The sequence below is a fragment of the Ornithorhynchus anatinus genome, chromosome 3 (assembly GCF_004115215.2).
Source record: "Ornithorhynchus anatinus isolate Pmale09 chromosome 3, mOrnAna1.pri.v4, whole genome shotgun sequence".
Classification (NCBI taxonomy): domain Eukaryota; kingdom Metazoa; phylum Chordata; class Mammalia; order Monotremata; family Ornithorhynchidae; genus Ornithorhynchus; species Ornithorhynchus anatinus.
The window spans coordinates 63,987,643-64,007,338 of record NC_041730.1 but is presented as its reverse complement, the minus strand read 5'-3'; the positions used below and the strand labels follow the sequence as shown (position 1 = coordinate 64,007,338).

The following is a 19,696-nucleotide window of genomic DNA, read 5'->3' as shown; positions in this document are numbered from 1 at the left end:
GCGTCCTCATGCACCATTTGCAAAGTTCTGGCTTCATTCCTTTGAGGCCTTATTTATTCTCCTTATTTTCCCCCAAAGGAATGAACGACAGGAGTTCGTAATCATGTCCTCCCCATTTCTTCCTATTTCCTCCCTCCCACTAATTCCAAATGGGAACTGATCCACTGACTAAAAAGAGCAGCACTGGGGTGAGTTCCAGTTTTGGGTGGAAAAAATCCTGGTCTGATCAGCACCAGAAGTGCAAGAAAGTCAAAATGAGACGGAACAGTTGGTAGCTTGAGAAATTATAGTAGAGAAGGAAGCAGTGAAGAAACGGAACAATTATAAAAGTATGTAAGGAATGAAGAGAATAGTAAGAGAGAAAGCTACCAAGGTTATTACAACATGGGTTAGTGTCTGGGGATATATTAAGTCCATATGCTTGCCTACGAACTGAAGGGCCCAATCGTCTTCTTCAACTGCTGAAAATCTCCAAAAGGCTACAGGCAGAGACGATGCAACAAAGTCTTGATTCCCCTGAACCGCAGCCTATTCTCAGCAGGATACCTGCAATTCAACTCTGGTTGATCTAGGGATAGAGGATATGGAGGTGCTAGAAAAACCTGGGAAAGCCAGAATTGGCCTAGCTGAGGCGGGAGAAAAAGAAACCATCATCTCCGGTTTGAACCAGGTCACCCCAGGCCCCTCTGAAGCCTAACCAGGACCGTACGGACATGCTCCAGGTAACGGCCAGCCCGTGCCGCATACACCCACGCCCTTAACATCCGCTGCCGTACCCCAGGGGACAACCACTTCACAGAGAACAAACTCTTGCCGTTTGCTGCCTTCACCCACCCAGGTTACAGGCATTCCAAGATACATACAACCCCAGGATACAGCCGCTACAACACCTCTGTCAATACACCTCAACAGCCTGACGCATCAGGGCAAGATACCCTCTGCTCGCTCTCCCCTCCCCTCCCTCTGCTCCTCCCCTTTCCCTCTTCCCCTCCCCTCAGCACTGTGCTCATTTGTATCTATTATTTATTACCGTATTTGTTAATGAGGTGCACATCCCCTTGATTCTATTTATCGTGATAATGCTGTCTTGCTTTTGTTTTGTTCTGTTTTGCTCTGCTGTCTGTCTCCCCCGGTTAGACTTGTGAGTCCGTCACTGGCAGGGATTGTCTCTATCTGTTGCCGAATTGTAATAATGTTGGTATTTGTTAAGCGCTTACTATGTGCCGAGCACTGTTCTAAGCACTGGGGTAGACATAGGGGAATCAGGTTGTCCCACGTGGGGCTCACAGTCTTAATCCCCATTTTACAGATGAGGGAACTGAGGCACGGAGAAGTTAAGTGACTTGCCCACAGTCACACAGCCGACAAGTGGCAGAGCCGGGATTCGAACTCATGAGCCCTGACTCCAAAGCCCGTGCTCTTTCCACTGAGCCACGCTGCTTCTCCGAGTTCTTCTTCTCCGGAATTGTACATTCCGAGTGCTTAGCACGGTGCTCTGCACATAGTAAGCGCTCAATAAATACTATTGAATGAATGAATGAAGAAGTTATGATCTCTCCACCACCAACTAAGATATCGGGATTAAGAACTTGTGCAAAAAACTAAAAAAAAGCAAAATAATTTATAAGAACTGATTGAAGAAGACCCCAACAGAGACAAAAGTTTAAAGATGTGAAGCACACAGCTGAGCACTGTACAGGATGCCTGGTATACTTATAATAGAAAGGTCCCTGAGGTCCTGATCTCATGAAGTTGAAATTCTACTTGGAGAGATGTAGACAATATTTGCCAAATATACCATAGATAAAAGCATAAGACAGCAGATGCGAATGGGAAAAACGGCAAGCAACAATCTAAATATTACTCTTAGGTCAACAGATACACCTACAAATGTTAAGGGTCTTGAGGGGGTGGCATGCCCAGGAAAGTACCAACAGCTTTAAATCACTCAATCACCTTGCCCCCTCCTACCTCACCTATTTTACCACTACCTAGCCCACACATTTTGTTCCTCTAATGCTAACCTTCTCACTGTACCCTGACCTTCTCTATATCCCCACTGACTTCTCGCCCATGTCCCGCCTCTGGTCTGGAAAGCTTTCCCCCTTCACATCTGATAGACAATTACTCTCCCCATCTTAAAGCCTTCCTGAAGGTACATCTTCTCCAAGAGGCCTTCCCCAAACCCTCTTTTCCTTTTCTTCCACTCCCCTCTGCATCACCCTGACTTGCTCCCTTTATCCATCTCCACTCCCAGCCTAATAGCACTTCTGTGCATATCTGAAATTTTATTTATTTATATTAATGACTATCTCCCTCTCTGGACTGTAAGCTCATTGTGGGCAGGGAAAGGTCTACCAACTTGGGAAGCAGCGTGGCTCAGTGGAAAGAGCCCGGGCTTGGGAGTCAGAACTCATGGGTTCGAATCCCGGCTCTGCACTTGTCAGCTGTGTGACTGTGGGCGAGTCACTTCACTTCTCTGTGCCTCAGTTACCTCATCTGTAAAATGGGGATCAACTGTGAGCCTCATGTGGGACAACCTGATCACTCTATCTCCCCCAGCGCTTAGAACAGTGCTCTGCTCATAGTAAGCGCTTAACAAATACCAACATTATTATTAACTTTAGGTCTACCAACTTTATTATATTGTACTCCCACAAGCACAGTGCTCTGCACACAGTAAGCGCCCAAGTGACTAACTGAAGGTGGGGAGTTAGTCCAGGGAATGCCTCTTGGAGGAGATGGTGGGGAAGGAGACAGAATTTTTGATTAAATAGCTAAACAACACACCTAGCACAGCCACCATAATTCCAACATGACAGTGGCATATAAAAAAAAAAGATTTCCACACATCAATTTTCTTTATGATAAAAACTGTCTTCAAGGAGGAGGGTGGTAATGGGGTCCAGAGCGCTAGGGGTAAGTTGCCACAGCTGTGCCCTCCCTGGTTTCCGCAATTCAATCCAGGAAGCTGACAGATGGAGGCGGGGGGGAAGCGGGGGCTACCCACTATCCTCCTTGTGGGGGAAGGTCAAGCTTACTGCAGCAGGGTCTTGAAAAATGGTGTCAGACTGGCAGGGAGAGAATGGGGACTCAGGGCACCTAAGCTTTTCTTTGCCCACTGTATTTGTATACTAGCTTTGTATCTGCTCAGAGAATCAGACGATGCCAGCTCCAGGAATACGTGAAATGGCACCACTTCACCCCCAAACAAACCCCCAAAACTCCATTCTCAGAGACAGTGTGGACTCTGGGTGGAGATCTGGTCTGGGGACCTGAGAATCTAAGACTTCTAATAGCTAACAAGTCTTTTTTTTTTTAAAAATGGTGTTCGTTAAGCACTTACTATGTGCCAGGCACTGTTCTAATCGCTGTGGTAGCTAATCAGTCCGGGCTCCTCATGGGGCTCCCGGCCTTAATACCCATTTTACAGATGAAGTAACTGAGGCACAGAGAAATTACGTGACTTGCCTAAGGTCACACAGCAGACAAGTGGCAAAGCCAGGGTTAGAACCCAGGTCCTTCTGACTCCCAGGCCCATGCTCTATCCACTAAGCTGTGCTACTTCTCCCAGTAGAGTCTTCTCTACTAAAATACCTGTCCACCCCACAAGCTCAGAAAGCCATAGAGATATCATCAATGGTATTTATTAAACCCTTACTATGTGCAGAGCACTATAGTAATGATAATAATGGAAATTGTTAAGTGCTTACTATGCGCCAAACACTGTTCTAAGCATTGTAACAGATAAAAGTTAAGCGGATTGGACACTCTCCCTGTACTACATGGGTGTACAGTCTCAGTAGGAAGGAGTAGGATTTAATCACCATTTTACAGATGAGGTCCCTGAAACACAGAAAAGTCAAGTGACTGGTCCAAGGTCACAGAGAAGACAAGTGGCAGAGCTGGAATTAGAACGCAGGACCTCCGACTCCCAGGCCCATGCTCATTTGGGAGAGGGCAAAACAACAAAATTAGGAGACGTGTTCCCTGCCCTTAACGAGTTCACAGTCTAGAGATCTGGCTTTGCAATCAGGCCACGGCCTCTGTCTGTTAACTGAGTCATCCTAAGTCAGGGTACGCCTAGTGCAAATTTCCTTGGGCTTCCTCTTTCTCTATTCTCTATTCCACAAACTCAACTGGGACAGGGAAGCAAGAAAGAGGAAACTCCTAAGGAACACACAGGCCTCCTTTAGGCCCTCTACCAACAAAGCAGCCATTTTCAAGACTCTTCAGAGCAGCAGTGTTGTCCGTCTGGGTGACGGGGCAGATTTAGCACGCTTTTCTAATTGTCAGGTGTGGTGTTTTCCCCCTTTCTTGACAAGTCCGCTTAACGTAGAACAAGTCCACGCACACGGCCTGAGCTCGTGACTGTTTTTAGGCGTTAATGACCACATAGATAACTCTGACTACCACATCACTGACTCAGCTATTTGCAGGTGGTATAATGATATAAAGACAATTTCAGGTCACACCAGTGGTCCACCCGGGCCAGTATCGAGCCGGAATGTGGCAGCAGGATCACTGGTCAAACCGTGTGATCGATCGATAGCATTTAATTAGCAGTTACTAATAAGCCGAGAGGAGCATCTGGTAATTGTAACCTTGCCTCTCTGCACGCCCTCAACCCCCAGCAACTGCGGCATTGCGGCTGGGAAGTTCTCTGCTCACCCAAGGAGGTGCTCTGTGCTCCAGGAATAAGAGCCGCTGCTGTGCCCCCTCAGCCCCTCTCTTCCATCACTATTGAGTGAAATGCACTTCCTGCGTGCCCTTGGCTGCCCCCGACAAAGCTAAGCAACTCTCTGTTTGTTCCCAATATGTTTTGTGTGTACCGGGTTGGGTACAAAACTACTGACTGCTGTGCCTCTTCAGCCCCTCTTCACCTCCGGCCAAGCAAAACATCTTGGTAACTGCACCCTCAGCCCCCTGCCACTGATAACTGCCTTTCCCTCCCCACTGTCACCAGCTTCCTTCTCTACCGTGGAGGAAATCCCATCCAGTCCTGCTTTCTACTTTAGAGAACAAGCGTGGCTCAGTGGAAAGAGCCCAGGCTTGGGAGTCAGAGTTCATGGGTTCGAATCCCAGCTCTGCCACTTGTCAGCTGTGTGACGGTGGGCAAGTCACTCAACTTCTCTGTGCCTCAGTTCCCTCATCTGTAAAATGGGGATTAACTGTGAGCCTCACGTGGGACAACCTGATTACCCTGTATCTACCCCAGCACTTAGAACAGTGATAATAATAATAATAATAATAATGTTGGTATTTGTTAAGCGCTTACTATGTGCCGAGCACTGTTCTAAGTGCTCTGCACATAACTCTAGCACTCTAACAGTGCTCTGCACATAGTAAGCGCTTAACAAATACCAACATTATTATTATTATTACTGCCCCGGTGGGAACCCGCAGCACGAGGAGGCCTCACAGAAACCTGGGAAGGCTCATGGAGCCGTTGCTGTGGGCTGAGTCGTGAGGAGAAATTCTGCTCCTCTGACTATAGCTCCCCACCGACTTTTTTTATTTTGTGTATTGCGTCTTTTTCCCTGTCCTTTATGCTGTTTTAATGCTTTAGCGTTTCTTTTTCCATCTCTAGACTGTAAGCTCGATGTGGGCAGGGAATGCGTCTATTATTGTACTGTATTCTCCCAAGCACTTAGTACAGTGCTTTACACACAGTAAGCACTCAATAAATACCGCAATGAATGGTCTCCTGCCCACCTATGGTCCCCGGACTGCATGGGGCTCACAGTCTTAATCCCCATTTTACTGATGGGGTAGCAGACACAGAGAAATGAAATGACTGGCCCAAGGTCAGATAGCAAACAAGTGGCATAGCCAGGATTAGAACCCAGGTCCTTCTCTGTCCACTAAGCCACACTGCTTTCCAAAAGGCAGGCTCTGGGCTTTAGGTTGTACAGTATTTTCTACTCTGAAGAAGCTCCGCCCTGCCCTATTCCACAGCCAGACTTCCTTTAGATGGGATTGGATTTCAGACTACTGACCCACAAAGCTGTGTTACAAGCAGTCTGGGCTCTGAGGCGCTCGAGGTTCACTATATTTTACATTAAGTCCCGTAGGGGAGCTTGGGGTCACAGCCACTGCCTACCTAATGCCCAGCACTCCTCCCCATTTTCCTCCCGACAGCCTTCTCCTTTGTACTTCGCTAATGACATTTCTCTGGCCCTGAACTGCCTTTTAAGACCAACAGTATGCTTACGTGTTTGGGTTTGCCTTCCCTCATTAAACTGTGATGGCGACACCTTCGGTCATCTGGTAATTCCCCTCAGAACCTTAGAACAATGCTCGGCACATAGTAAGCACTTAAAAAATACCACAGCTATTAAGGGCACATTAGACTGGGCATGGAGCTATGTTCTAAGAGCTAGGGTAAATACAGGATAATCAGGTTGGACACAGTCCCTGTCCTGCTTGGGGTTTACAGCCTAAGCAGGAGGCAGAACAGTTATTGAGTCCCCATTTCACAGATGAGGAAGCTGAGGCACAGAGAAGTTATATGACTTGACCAGGGTGACACAGAAGGCAGGTGGTGAATCTGGGATTAGAACCCGGGTCCTCTGGCCCCCAGACCCGTGCTCTTTCCACTAGGTCACGCTACTTCCCATTATTAAGTCTCCCTCTGTGCAATTTCTCCTATACATGCTGGGCATTACCTTTTCCCAGACCTACTCTGCCTCACTTGGACCCTTCCTGCCATTTATTGGAATTTTCTTATACTGAGAAATCAAGTGGAAATCACCACAACCAGGAAACCAAGTGTTTGGTGGCCAGACCCTAGAAGAGTTGGAAGCGGAGAGAGAAGGAGGCTGAGGGTCTCAATACCCAAGTTTTCATGCCGGCCTCACCATTAACCCACTGGGTAGCAGCAGGTGGGTAGTTTCACCTCTCCAGGCCTCTTTAAAATGGGGAGAATGACAGGCCCTCTCCCTCTCCCCTAATCTCTTCCTCCCGGAGGTGTGCACACTAACAGATGAAGAAAGATCTCTGAGAAAAGCAAGTCTGTGAGAAACTGAATGTGAGGCAAGTAGTTTTCCAAATTCCTGTCAAAATATGCCTTAGAGGCACTGACCGAAAAATCATCCCTTGGTTTCGGCAGGCAGCCATAATGTCTGATCTCCATTTCCTGATTCAATTCTGAATCGCCTTCAGAAGTGATCCCTATGACGCTTGGCTTCCATCCCAGAAGCTAAAAGGAAGGAAATGATTGCACACTTTTTCAATATTTGATGGTACAGCATCGTAACTTCTTTGGAGAGCTGATTTGGGGAGGGGTACTTCGGCACCAAAAAAATAGAGCCAACAGTTGATTATTCAGGTGACGGAACACCTCTGGGAAGCTGCAGACGCCGGAGAGAATACGCAAATTCATCATTCATGACGTTTCCCTCTGAAAGGCTAGAGTGAAGTTGTCAATGAAAATACCAGCAACTGGTGAAGACCATTTTTAAAATATCACACTGCAGAAGAAAATTCCAAATATTGCAAGGAGAAATCCAATTATCTGACAGAGAATGCTTTCTGCTTCTTCAAGGAATGTAAGTTCTAAGACAGGTAAACTTTGTGGGTGGGGAACGTGTCTACCAACTTTCATATTGTATAATAATAATAACGTTGGTATTTAAGCGCTTACTATGTGCAGAGCCCTGTTCTAAGTGCTGGGGGAGATACAGAGTAATCAGGTTGTCCTACGTGAGGCTCACAGTTAATCCCCATTTTCAGATGAGGGAACTGAGGCACAGAGAAGTTAAGTGACTTGCCCACAGTCACCCAGCTGACAAGTGGCAGAGCCGGCATTCGAACCCATGACCTCTGACTCCCAAGCCCGGTCTCTTTCCACTGAGCCACGCTGCTTCTCCCAAGCACTTACTACAGTGCTCTGCATGCAGTAACTGATCAGAGAAGCATTACGGCTTATTGGATATAGCACAGTCCTGGGAGTCAGAAGAACGTGAGTCTCTCTAGACTTTAAGCTCGTTGTGGGCAGGGAATGTGACTGTTAATTGTTGTATTATGCTCTTCCACGTGCTTAGTATAGTGCTCCACACAAAGTAAGCACCCAATAAATATGATTGATTCTAATCCCAACTCTACCACTTGTCTGCTGTGTGACCTTGGGCAAGTCACTTCACTTCTGTATGCTTCAGTTACCTCATCTGGGTAAACGGTATGAAGACTGTGCTCCCCCAATGGGACGTGGACTGTGTCCAACCTAATTATCTTGTATCTACCCCAGCACTCAATACAGTGCCTGGAAAGGGCATGGGCTTGGGAGTCAGAGGATGTGGGTTCTAATCCCGACTCCGCCACTCGTCTGCTGTGTGACCTTCGGGAAGTCACTTAACTTCTCTTTGCATGAGTTACCCCATCTGTAAAATGGGGGTTAAGAGTGTGAGCCTCATGTGGGACAGGGACTGGATCCAACCTTATTACCTTGTATTTACCCCAGTGCTTAGAACAGTGCTTGGCAGGCACATAGTAAGCCTTTAACAAATGCCACAGTTATTATCAATTATTATTAGTACATAGCAAGAAAACTATCAGTGGTAATCAATCAATGTTTGGTATTTATTGAGCACTTACTGTGTGCAGAGCACTGTTCTAAGCGCTTAGGAGAGTACAATTCAACAGAGTTGGTAGACTTTTTTATTGTATTTGTTAGGCACTTACACCGTGTCAAGTACTGTTCTAAATGCTGAAGTACATAAAAGATAATCAGGTCAGACATAGTCCCTGTCCCACACAGGGCTCATAGTCTAAATAGGAGAGAGAACAGGTATTTCACCCCCATTTTACAGTTGAAGACCAAGAAATTAAGTGAATTGCCCAAGGTCACATAGCAGGCAAGTGGCAGAGCCAGAATTAGAATCCGGGTCCTGTTTCCCAAGCCCATGCTTTAACCACTTGGCCATGCTGCTTCCCCAACATTCTCTGCCCACAGTGAGCTTACAGTCTACAAGGAGATTGTAAATGACTAATTTATAAGATATAATTTATTTATCCTTTCCTGCCTTAACTCTGCCCTCTCCTCCGCCAGGCAAAGCTTCTTCTCCTCCCTCATCGACACCCATGCCCGTCACCCCCGCCGATTGTTCCGGACCTTTAACTCTCTCCTTAGGCCCCCTGTTCCTCCCCCTCCCCCATCTCTCACCCCTAATGATCTGGCCACCTATTTCCTCACGAAAATCAACACGATCAGGTCTGAGCTCCCCAAAGTCACCCCTCCGCCTCTCCCCTCCCCCCCAACAACCCCCTCCCCTACTTTCCCATCCTTCCCTGCAGTATCCTCAGAGGAGATCTCCTCCCTCCTCGCAAGTGCCACCCCCTCCACCTGCGTCTCGGACCCCATTCCCTCTCACCTTCTTAAAACCATCGCCCCTGCCCTCCTCCCTTCCTTAACTTCTATTTTTAACCACTCAATCTCCAAGGGCTCCTTCCCCTCTGCCTTCAAACATGCCCACGTCTCCCCCATCCTAAAAAAACCCGCTCTTGACCCCACTTCCCCCTCCAGTTATCGTCCTATCTCCCTACTACCCTTCCTTTCCAAAATCTTAGAACGAGTCGTCTATAATCTATGCCTAGAATTCCTTAACTCCCATTCTCTCCTAGACCCCCTCCGATCTGGCTTCCGTCCCCTCCACTCTACCGAGACTGCTCTCTCTAAGGTCACCCATGACCTCCTTCTTGCCAAATCCAATGGCTCCTACTCCATTCTGATCCTCCTTGACCTCTCTGCTGCCTTTGACACTGTCGACCATCCCCTCCTCCTCCGTACCTTATCTCACCTTGGCTTCACGGACTCTGTCCTCTCCTGGTTCTCCTCTTACCTCTCTGGCCGATCATTCTCGGTCTCCTACGCCGGAGCCTCCTCCCCCTCCCATCCTTTAACTGTTGGAGTTCCTCAAGGGTCAGTTCTTGGCCCTCTTCTGTTCTCCATTTACACTCACTCCCTCGGTGAACTCATCCGCTCTCACGGCTTCGACTACCATCTCTACGCAGATGACACGCAGATCTACATCTCCGCCCCTGTCCTCTCCCCCTCCCTTCAGGCTCGCATCTCCTCCCGCCTCCGGGACGTCTCCACCTGGATGTTGGCCCGCCACCTAAAACTCAACATGAGCAAGACTGAGCTCCTCATCTTCCCTCCCAAGCCCGGTCCGCTCCCAGACTTCTCCATCACCGTGGATGGCACGACCATCCTTCCCGTCCCGCAGGCCCGCAATCTCGGTGTCATCCTTGACTCGTCCCTCTCGTTCACCCCACACATCCTATCCGTTACCAAGACCTGCCGGTTTCACCTCTACAATATCGCCAAGATCCGCCCTTTCCTCTCCACCCAAACGGCTACCTTACTATTACGGGCTCTCGTTATATCCCGGCTAGACTACCGTGTCGGCCTTCTCTCTGACCTCCCTTCCTCCTCTCTCGCCCCGCTCCGGTCTATTCTTCACTCCGCTGCCCGGCTCATCTTCCCGCAGAAACGATCTGGGCATGTCACTCCCCTTCTTAAACAACTCCAGTGGTTGCCTATCGACCTCCGCTCCAAACAAAAACTCCTCACTCTAGGCTTCGAGGCTCTCCATCACCTTGCCCCTTCCTACCTCTCCTCCCTTCTCTCTTTCTACCGCCCACCCCGCACGCTCCGCTCCTCTGCCGCCCACCTCCTCGCCGTCCCTCGGTCTCGCCTATCTCACCGTCGACCCCTGGGTCACGTCCTCCCGCGGTCCTGGAACGCCCTCCCTCCTCACCTCCGCCAAACTGATTCTCTTTCCCTCTTCAAAACCTTACTTAAAAATCACCTCCTCCAAGAGGCCTTCCCAGACTGAGCTCCTCTTCCCCCTCTACTCTCTCTGCCATCCCCCCTTTACCTCTCCGCAGCTAAAGCCTCATTTTCCCCTTTTCCCTCTGCTCCTCCACCTCTCCCTTCCCATCCCCACAGCACTGTACTTGTCCGCTCAACTGTATATATTTTCGTTACCCTATTTATTTTGTTAATGAATTGTGCATCGCCTTGATTCTATTTAGTTGCCATTGTTTTTACGAGATGTTCTTCCCCTTGACGCTGTTTAGTGCCATCGTTCTTGTCTGTCCGTCTCCCCCGATTAGACTGTAAGCCCGTCAAACGGCAGGGACTGTCTCTATCTGTTGCCGACTTGTTCATCCCAAGCGCTTAGTACAGTGGTCCGCACATAGTAAGCGCTCAATAAATACTATTGAATGAATGAAAGATCGGTACATAAGTGTTGCAAGGCTGAGAGTGAGGCAATATCCCTACGGCTTTTTGTGCTCACAGCCATTATACTTCCGTACGGCTACGACGTACCCACTTGCTTAAGCATTAAGTCGTCTACATATTCACTGTTCCTTTTTCCCCAGATCTGTAAATTCCTCATCCCAGCTGGCAACACCAAGCCCAACCCAGCGGTCTCCCCGACTAGATGGAAAGCTTCATTAGGGCAGGAATCATGCCTATAAATGTTACTAAACTCTCTTAAGCACTCAGCGCATTGCTTTGCCGAAGTAGATTCTCCACAAATGTTCTTGTTTTCCTTATATAGCCTAAAGAAAGAGTCATCAGGCTGAAAGCCATTGTATTTGTGCCCATGAATCAGCTCCTTGGCTGGGATGCCAGCTTTTTGTTTGTGGAGGGAGTACAATCCTGTTACCCCGAGGTTTGGAGACTTTAGGGCCCGAGAATACTGCCGGAGTCACTTAGTCAATAGCATTTATTGAGCACGGTACTAAGCGCTTCGGAGGGTACAATATAATAGACACATTCCCTGCCCATACTGGGTTTACATGCTAGAGGAGGTGACAGACATTAATATAAATAAATAAGAGAAGCAGCATGGCTCAGTGGAAAGAGCCCGGGCTTGGGAGTCAGAGGTCATGAGTTCGAATCCCAGCTCTGCCACTTGTCAGCTGTGTGACTGTGGGCAAGTCACTTCACTTCTCTGTGCCTCAGTGACCTCATCTGTAAAATGGGGATTAAGACTGTGAGCCTCACGTGGGATGACCCGATTACCCTGTATCCACCCCAGCGCTTAGAACAGTGCTCCGCACATAGTAAGCGCTTAACAAATACCAACATTATTATTAAGTGCTATGGGGCTGGGCAGGGGGGATGAATAAAGGGAGCAAGTCAGGGTGATGCAGAAGGGAGCTGAAGAAAAGGAAAAGAAGGCCTAGTCAGGGAAGACCTCCTGGAGGAAATACACTTGAGCCTTGGAAAGTTCTCTGAGGAAAGGGCGGGACTACTACATGGACATACAGACGACTGGGTACAACCCGATTACATTGTGGAAATTCTGGTTAGCCTCCATCTTTTCAGGTGAAGGCCATGTAGAAGGATGAATGTAGAAGGATGGAACCTCAATCAGAACAATAGGAATCTAATCCACAGCTTGGCTGACTGGAACACATCTTCACAAACAACTAATTCACCCCCCTTCAGCCCTCCCACCCCCGCAATTCACGTGCCCTTCCGCTCTCCCGTCCCCTCTCTGCCATGAAGGGATTCAACGGTCCAGGCAGAGTTTCTGTGATGCCACCGAGGCAGACGGTGGGTTTGTGTCTATAGAGGGAATGTGGGACACAGGGACCTGAGACACTCAACAAAACAGGGGGTTGGGGAGGCACAGGAAGAAAATGTTCCCGTGAACTGGCCTGGGTTTGGAGTTCCTTTCGAGTATGAAGACAATGCACAATCTGGGGGTTGGGGTGGTCACAGAGTTCATCTAGACTATTGTTCTGCCTCCAGGAAAGACCACTGCCAAACCCCTCCAGACCAGACAGACATCCTACTCTTGAACTCTAGAGGTGGAGTTCCTTTCATGTTTCACTGTCTCTTGACAGAAAGACATCCTACTCTTTAGAGGCGGAGTTCCTTTCACTGTCTCATGAGTCTAGCCAGTCTTCTATCTAACCTAATCCTTCCTGTTGCAGCTCACGTCCGCTCCTTTTCACGTCAGGATGGAATACAGCATTGCTACCGACTTTCATATGACCAATATTTCTTTCCTTCTGTAATAATTCTACCACAACCTTCCCTTTTCCTAGATGAACAGCCGGTAAAAAAGGCTTGATTAAAGGAAGTCCACGAGAACCTCTAGTGGTTGTCCATCTATTTATCAAACAGAAACTCTTTATCATTAGCTTTAAAGCACTCCATCAGCTTGCCCCCTGCTACCTTATCTCACTGCTCCTACTTCAGCCCAGTCCACACTCTTGGCTCCTCTAGCACTAGCTTTTTGTAACCTTTGAGCCTACCCACAGCACTTAGGCACGTATCTATAAATTATATAATATGAATTATTTATATTAATGCCTGTCTCCCCTTCTAGACTGCAAGCTTATTTGAGGGCAGGGAATGTGTCTACCAACTCTGTGGTGTCGTACTCTCCCAAACACTTAGTACAGTCCTCTCCTCTGCACACAGTAAGTACTCAATAAATACCACTGATGACTCCTGGGGCAGGCACATTAGAATCACAGCCGCAGATACCTTGGATTTCTGGAACAAATGTTTTCCCAAAGAACCCCAACCGTTTCACCTCTCTTTTTAGCCTCAGAGCATTCACATCTTCCCATTTGTCCCACAATATCCCTGTGAAGGATAGAGCCACTCGGGCAACTGAGTAGGGCTGATCCTTGTATATCTCGATGGCAAAAGTGGGGTACTTCTGTTGGGATGCTCTCCTTGCCCACAAAGCTTCTGTAAGCAATTTTCTAGCTCTAGAGAGAGACTGAAATTAGGGAGCAATCAGATAGCTGCTCTTAACCACACCCACATTCTCCTCTTCACCAGAAAACAGCATGACCTACTGGTTAGAGTCCGGGCCTGAGAATCATAAGGGCCTGGGTTGTCTGCTGTGTGACCTTGGGCAAGTCACTTCACTTCTCTGAGCCTCAATTACCTCATCTGTAACCTGGAGATTTAAGACTGTGAGCCCCATGTGGGACATGGACCGTGTCCAACATGATTACCTTATACCTAATCCAGTGTTCAGCATCCTGACACATAGTAAGCACTTAAATACCATAAAAAAAACATTGCTTTCCTACAGACAACAGAGAATAAAACTTTCATACGGTTTCCATGTGCTGGCAGCATCCGGGGTTCCCACATCCTGTTCCTGAAGAAAAAGCGGAAAAGGCTTCCCAGAACTTCCCACCCACAAGCAGGGAAACTTCACCGATTCTGGCCTACAGCCAGGTAGATTATCACAGCAGGAATCTGTGGGTCAAAACGGGCATCAAAGGGAGCTATGGTCAAATGTTGAGAAGGAGGACTCACTGCTCCAACTCACTTCACTTATCTATCCCTCCCTCTGTACCTCTGGAGCATCATGGGGTTGAGGGAATCAATGTGCCCACTTAATATGTGTAGTCTCTGCCATTTATTTTCCTCAACCCCTTTCAACTCTGCTCTTCTTGTCATTTCTCTGGGTCTTGGTTTGTTATCCTGCCCTCCCTTTATGCTCTTTTGCCTCTTTCCCCTCCAACTCTACTCTTTCTGCTCTTTATTCCATCTCTTCATCCTAAACTCTGCCAGCCAGCTCTCTGTGCACGATACTGGAGTCCACAGAGCCAGGCAATAGGATGAAAATGAGGCATTCACATACCACCCACTTCTGTTCCCCTTAATGACGAGTCCTGCTGACTCAATTTCAGCCATGTCCTTTTCAGGATACTTGGACAACTCTCAGCTAGCCATAGTAAAGGAGGCAGGATAACAAAGTCTGTGGATATTGCCAAAATCTCATTTTGGTCAATAATTTTAATTCCATTGCCCTCAAGCTCCCATGGCCTAGTGGAAAGAGCCCAAGTCTGGGAGTTAGAGGACTTCGATTCTGATTACATCTCCACCACTTGCCTGTTATGTGACCTTAGGCAAGTCACTTGATGACTCTGTTCCTCAATTTCCACATCTGTAAAATGGGAATTCACTACCTGTTCTCTCTCTCTCAGACTACGAGCCCTAGAGCTTAGAGAAGCAGCGTGGCTCAGTGGAAAGAGCCCGGGCTTGGGAGTCAGAGGTCATGAGTTCGAATCCCAGCTCTGCCACTTGTCAGCTGTGTGACTGTGGGCAAGTCACTTAACTTCTCTGGGCCTCAGTTCCCTCATCTGTAAAATGGGGATTAAGACTGTGAGCCCCATGTGGGACAACCTGATTCCCCTATGTCTACCCCAGCGCTTAGAACAGTGCTCTGCACATAGTAAGCACTAAACAAATACCAACATTAGTAGTACAGTGCTCATCACATGCCAAGCGTTTAACAAATACTACAATGACTACAATCATTATCTTGCTTAGGGAAGAGTTCCTGGGTAGTGAAACAGAGAACAACAAGCAGAAGGATGAGGAGGAAGGGAGGCCCTGAATGAACCTCAAGTCCCTGAATAATCTGAAAATGAAACTAACCACCAATGTGCAGAATGGACCAGGCTCTCCCCCAGGACAGCTAAGAGCTCTCCCCGCCGCAACCCACAAAATATGGATGGAATCTATTCTTAGTTCCTATCAACATCCTCACCCGACTTACACAATGGCAAAGGAAGAGTCAAATGATGCCAGAGGGACCCTACTCATGGCTAAGTTGCTCCTTCTGCGCATCGCCATTGTTCAATGCAATGGGCAGAGTTCTGGTGAGGATCACTATTAGCTCAGGGCAGCCTGGGAGGAGTGTCTAGTGTTCAGACAAAAATCGATCATTTGTACCCAAGTGAGTGGGTTTACCCAAAACAGCCCCTCCTCACTGCTAGGCAGGGGCATCCAGGCTCAAAGAAGAAAAAAGGATATCGTTAAGTACTTACTGTGTGCCAGGCACCGTACTAACCACTGGAGTAGATACAAGCTAATCAGGTTGGACACAGTTCATGTCCCATGAGGGGCTCACAGCCTTAATCCCCATTTTACAGATGAGGTAACTGAGACACCAAGAAGTTCAATGACTTGCCCAAGGCCACACAGCAGGCAAGTGAAGGAGCTAGGATTAGAACCCAGGTCCTTCTGACTCCCAGGCCCGTGCTCTATCATTCATTCATTCAATAGCATTTATTGAGCGCTTACTATGTGCAGAGCACTGTACTAAGCACTTGGAATGTACAATTCGGCAACAGATACGAGACATTCCCTGCCCAATGACGGGCTCGCAGTCTAAACGGAGGAGACAGACAGCAAAGCAAAACAGAACAAAACAAAACATCATCATCAAGATAAATAGAATCAAGGAGATGTACACTAGCCCTCGCTGCTTCTCAAGTAAGTACAGAAAAGAGCAAGGCAGGAGGGGGTGGGGTGGGGGGTGGGGGTGTCTTTAGGATGGTACCAGAACCCTCACCTCCCCATCCCTTGAAGAACTACCTCTTTTCCCATCTTGTGACTTCTCCTTCCAACCCCATCTTAACACTTTGCACCAGCCTGCCTGTCTTCTCACACCAAACTAGCTGGGGCTGTTAGGAGATTCTCCCAAGTGCTTAGAACGGTGTTCAGCACATAGTAAGTGCACACTGATGATGAAGTGGAGAGGAGAGCAAAGGTATATGTAGTCTCCTTGCTATCTCATTGCAAAATTTCTTGAGGGAAGGGATCGGGCCTACCTACTCCATTGTAATGTACTCTCCCAAGTGCCTAGTGGATAGAGCACAAGCCTGGGAATCAAGGACCTGGGTTCTAATCCCAGCTCCACCAGTTGTCTGCTGTGTGACCGTGGGCAAGTCACTTCACTGGACCTCAGTTACCTCATCAGTAAAATGGGAATTAAGTCTGTGAGCCACATGTGGACAGGGATTGTGTCCAACCCAAGCACCTTGTATCTAACCCAGCACTTAGTACAGTGCTTGGCACAAATTCCACAATTATTACTATTATAATCCAGCCCCCGCTACATTTTCCAGAGCACCTGCTGGCCCTATCTCCCTTAGGGCCTTACCCGCCCTGACATAGCAAGGATTATTTTGAACCTTAGGCTAGTGGCTGTCAGTTTGCCTTCAGTGGGATTCCCCCCAGGATGATCCCCTGGAAACCCTCTAACAGTGATCCTAATAATGGTAAAGAAGGTAATTATTAAGTCTTTAATAGTAGTGAAGGATATGACAAAACAAAGCCTCAGACAAGACTGCTCCCCAGCTGGAAATTAGGAGTCAATGACTGCCTCTGGCCTGCAACACCGTCCCGCTGAAGCAGTGTGGCTCAGTGGAAAGAGCCCGGGCTTTGGAGTCAGAGGTCATGGGTTCGAATCCCGACTCTGCCACTTGTCAGCTCTGTGATCGTGGGCAAGTCACTTAACTTCTCTGTGCCTCAGTTACCTCATCTGTAAAATGGGGATTAAGACTGTGAGCCCCACGTGCGACAACCCGATTCCCCTGTGTCTACCCCAGTGCTTAGAACAGCGCTCTGCACATCGTAAGCGCTTAACAAATACCAACATTATTATCACTCTCTCCACCTTAAAAGCCTTATTAAAAGCACACAGCACACATGTATGCATCCACAATTCATTTATATTATTGTCAGTCTCCCCCTGTAGACTGTAAGCTCATTGCAGGAAGAGAACATGTCTACCAGATCTGCTACACTGTACTCTCCCATGCACTGAGTACAGTGCTCTGCACACAGTAAGCGCTCAGTAAATGCGATGGATCGATTGAGGACAAGTGCATGGCGCAGAGCCATCGAGAAGACAGTGGCTTTCTGAGCAAAAGCTGTGAATGGGGAGACAAGGGGACACAAAAGAAAATAGCACCAGGTGCTGCTAACACTAAGTACAACTAAACTAGGGACAACCTTTCTGTCTGGCTAAGACTGTGGATCCCGCACTGGGCTTTTCAGCCACATACACACTGGCAGGTGAACTTCACTGTCAATCATTTCTTCTTCAAATACAAAGGAAAACTATAAATATATTCATTAACTGCTTAGTAAGTGCCAAACAACTGCTTAGCATGTGCCAAGCACTGTACTAAATGCTGTGGGTAGGGACAAGATCAATAGTATTCACTGAGTGCTTACTGCGTGCAGAGCACTGTACTCGTAAAATTGAAGAGTCCCTATCCCATACTGGGCTCATATTTCTACTCCATCCTAATTCTCCTCAATTTCTCCACTGACGCAGGCACCGTGGACCACCCTTTCACTAGGAAACACTATGTACCCTTGGCTTCAATGACGTTGTCCTTTTCTGGTTCTATCTCACTGACCACTCCTTCTCAGAAACACTCTCACAAGTAGCAGCCTGAGGGGGAAAAAAATGACCTTTAAGAAGGAAATTCGAGGGTTGGGATTGAACTACTGCTTCTTATTTTGAACTTCAGAACCAAAATGCCATCAGGAAAGCTACCCAAAATCCAATCCAGATGAAAGGCTTAAACCTCCAAACTCCCCTTTTTGAATAGTATTTATTAAGTGCTTACTATGTGCCAGGCGCTGTTCTAAACACTGAGATAGATACAAGTTAATCAGGTTGGACAGTCCCTATGCCACCTGGGGCTCCCAGTCTAAGCAGGAGGAAGTAGGAGGCCCAGAGAAATTTAGTGCCTTGCCCAAGGTCACAAAAGAGACCAGGGGCTGAGCTGGGATTAAAACCCAGGTCCTCTGACTCCCAATCCCATGTTCTTTCCACTAGGCTATGCTGCTTCTCCTTGTGGGCCGGAATTGCGTCTACCAACTTTATGTACTCTCCCAAGCACTTAGTATAGTGCTCTGCATACAGTAAGCACTCAGTAAATATCATTGATGGACACGTGGAGGCATTAAAGGTTAAGGAAGAGTCACAAAATCTACTCAGATGGAAACATAAATGAGCTGCTTCTTCTGTGTGGCAGCAACCAGTCTCCCTCCAACCTGGCAAGGTGGGCAAGAGTTCCCTGGGGATGGATAACCCACCCCTATCCTGTTCAAAGCCCATACCTATGTCGGACTAAACCATCTCGACATTTGCTAAAAGCTGCATGGTGTGGGCAACTGTCTGAGGAGAGCGATGCTGGGAAGAGGATTTAAGGTAGATATTGAGCTTACAACACCAGCCAGCAGAGCCTAGTTCAACTCTGGCCAAAATCCCTCGGAGGTGATGTGGAAAAACACATTTCTCTTTACCACAAACTCATGCAATTTTTTACTCTCCTTGGAATGAGGATTGATAAGAAATATGAGATGCTACCTCTGGACCGTCTCTTGTGGAATCCAGTTCACTCATTCATTCATCTAATCATATTTATTGAGCGCTCACTGTGTGCCCAGCACTGTATTAAGCGATTGGGAGAGTACATACAACAATAAACAGACATTCCCTGCCCATAATGAGCTTACAGTCTAGAGGGGGTTCAGGGGACTTCAAAGCCCACGTACCGGGGCTGAACACGCGGGCTTCGTACAGAAAACAAGGAACGAGGGTAACACTTTTCATCCAGCTCTTTAAAACGCTTCCCTTTCCTTTTCCCCCTGTTCCTTCGCTAGGGCGTGATTCCCTTGCAATTCCTCTCTCACGCTCATCTGTACACTTGTTTTCTCACTGCATACATAATAGCTCCAGAAGCGTAAACTGTCTGGAATGAATCATCCGTTTCCTGAACAGTTATCACATTAGACCTGCTCTTCAGGTTTTCTGGATGTTTGCTGTTCCTCCCAGGCTGAGAACAGGAGGGCAGCTGATGCAACTTTTGTCATTTACCCAAACGCCAAGAA

General features: G+C 47.8%; 1 protein-coding gene and 1 long non-coding RNA gene across 4 annotated transcripts in view; one reads left to right on the top strand and one right to left on the bottom strand.

Moving 5' to 3' along the window:
- CTIF (cap binding complex dependent translation initiation factor) overlaps nt 1-19,696 on the bottom strand; it is a 402,154-nt gene that overhangs the window by 287,155 nt on the left and 95,303 nt on the right. The gene's annotated exons all lie outside the window — the stretch shown is intronic.
- Nucleotides 7,214-19,696, top strand: part of LOC114810068 — a 29,577-nt gene continuing 17,094 nt past the window's right edge. The window contains exon 1 of the long non-coding RNA XR_003757797.2: nt 7,214-7,550. This is a non-coding gene — a long non-coding RNA (uncharacterized LOC114810068). The remainder of the gene's footprint in view (nt 7,551-19,696) is intronic.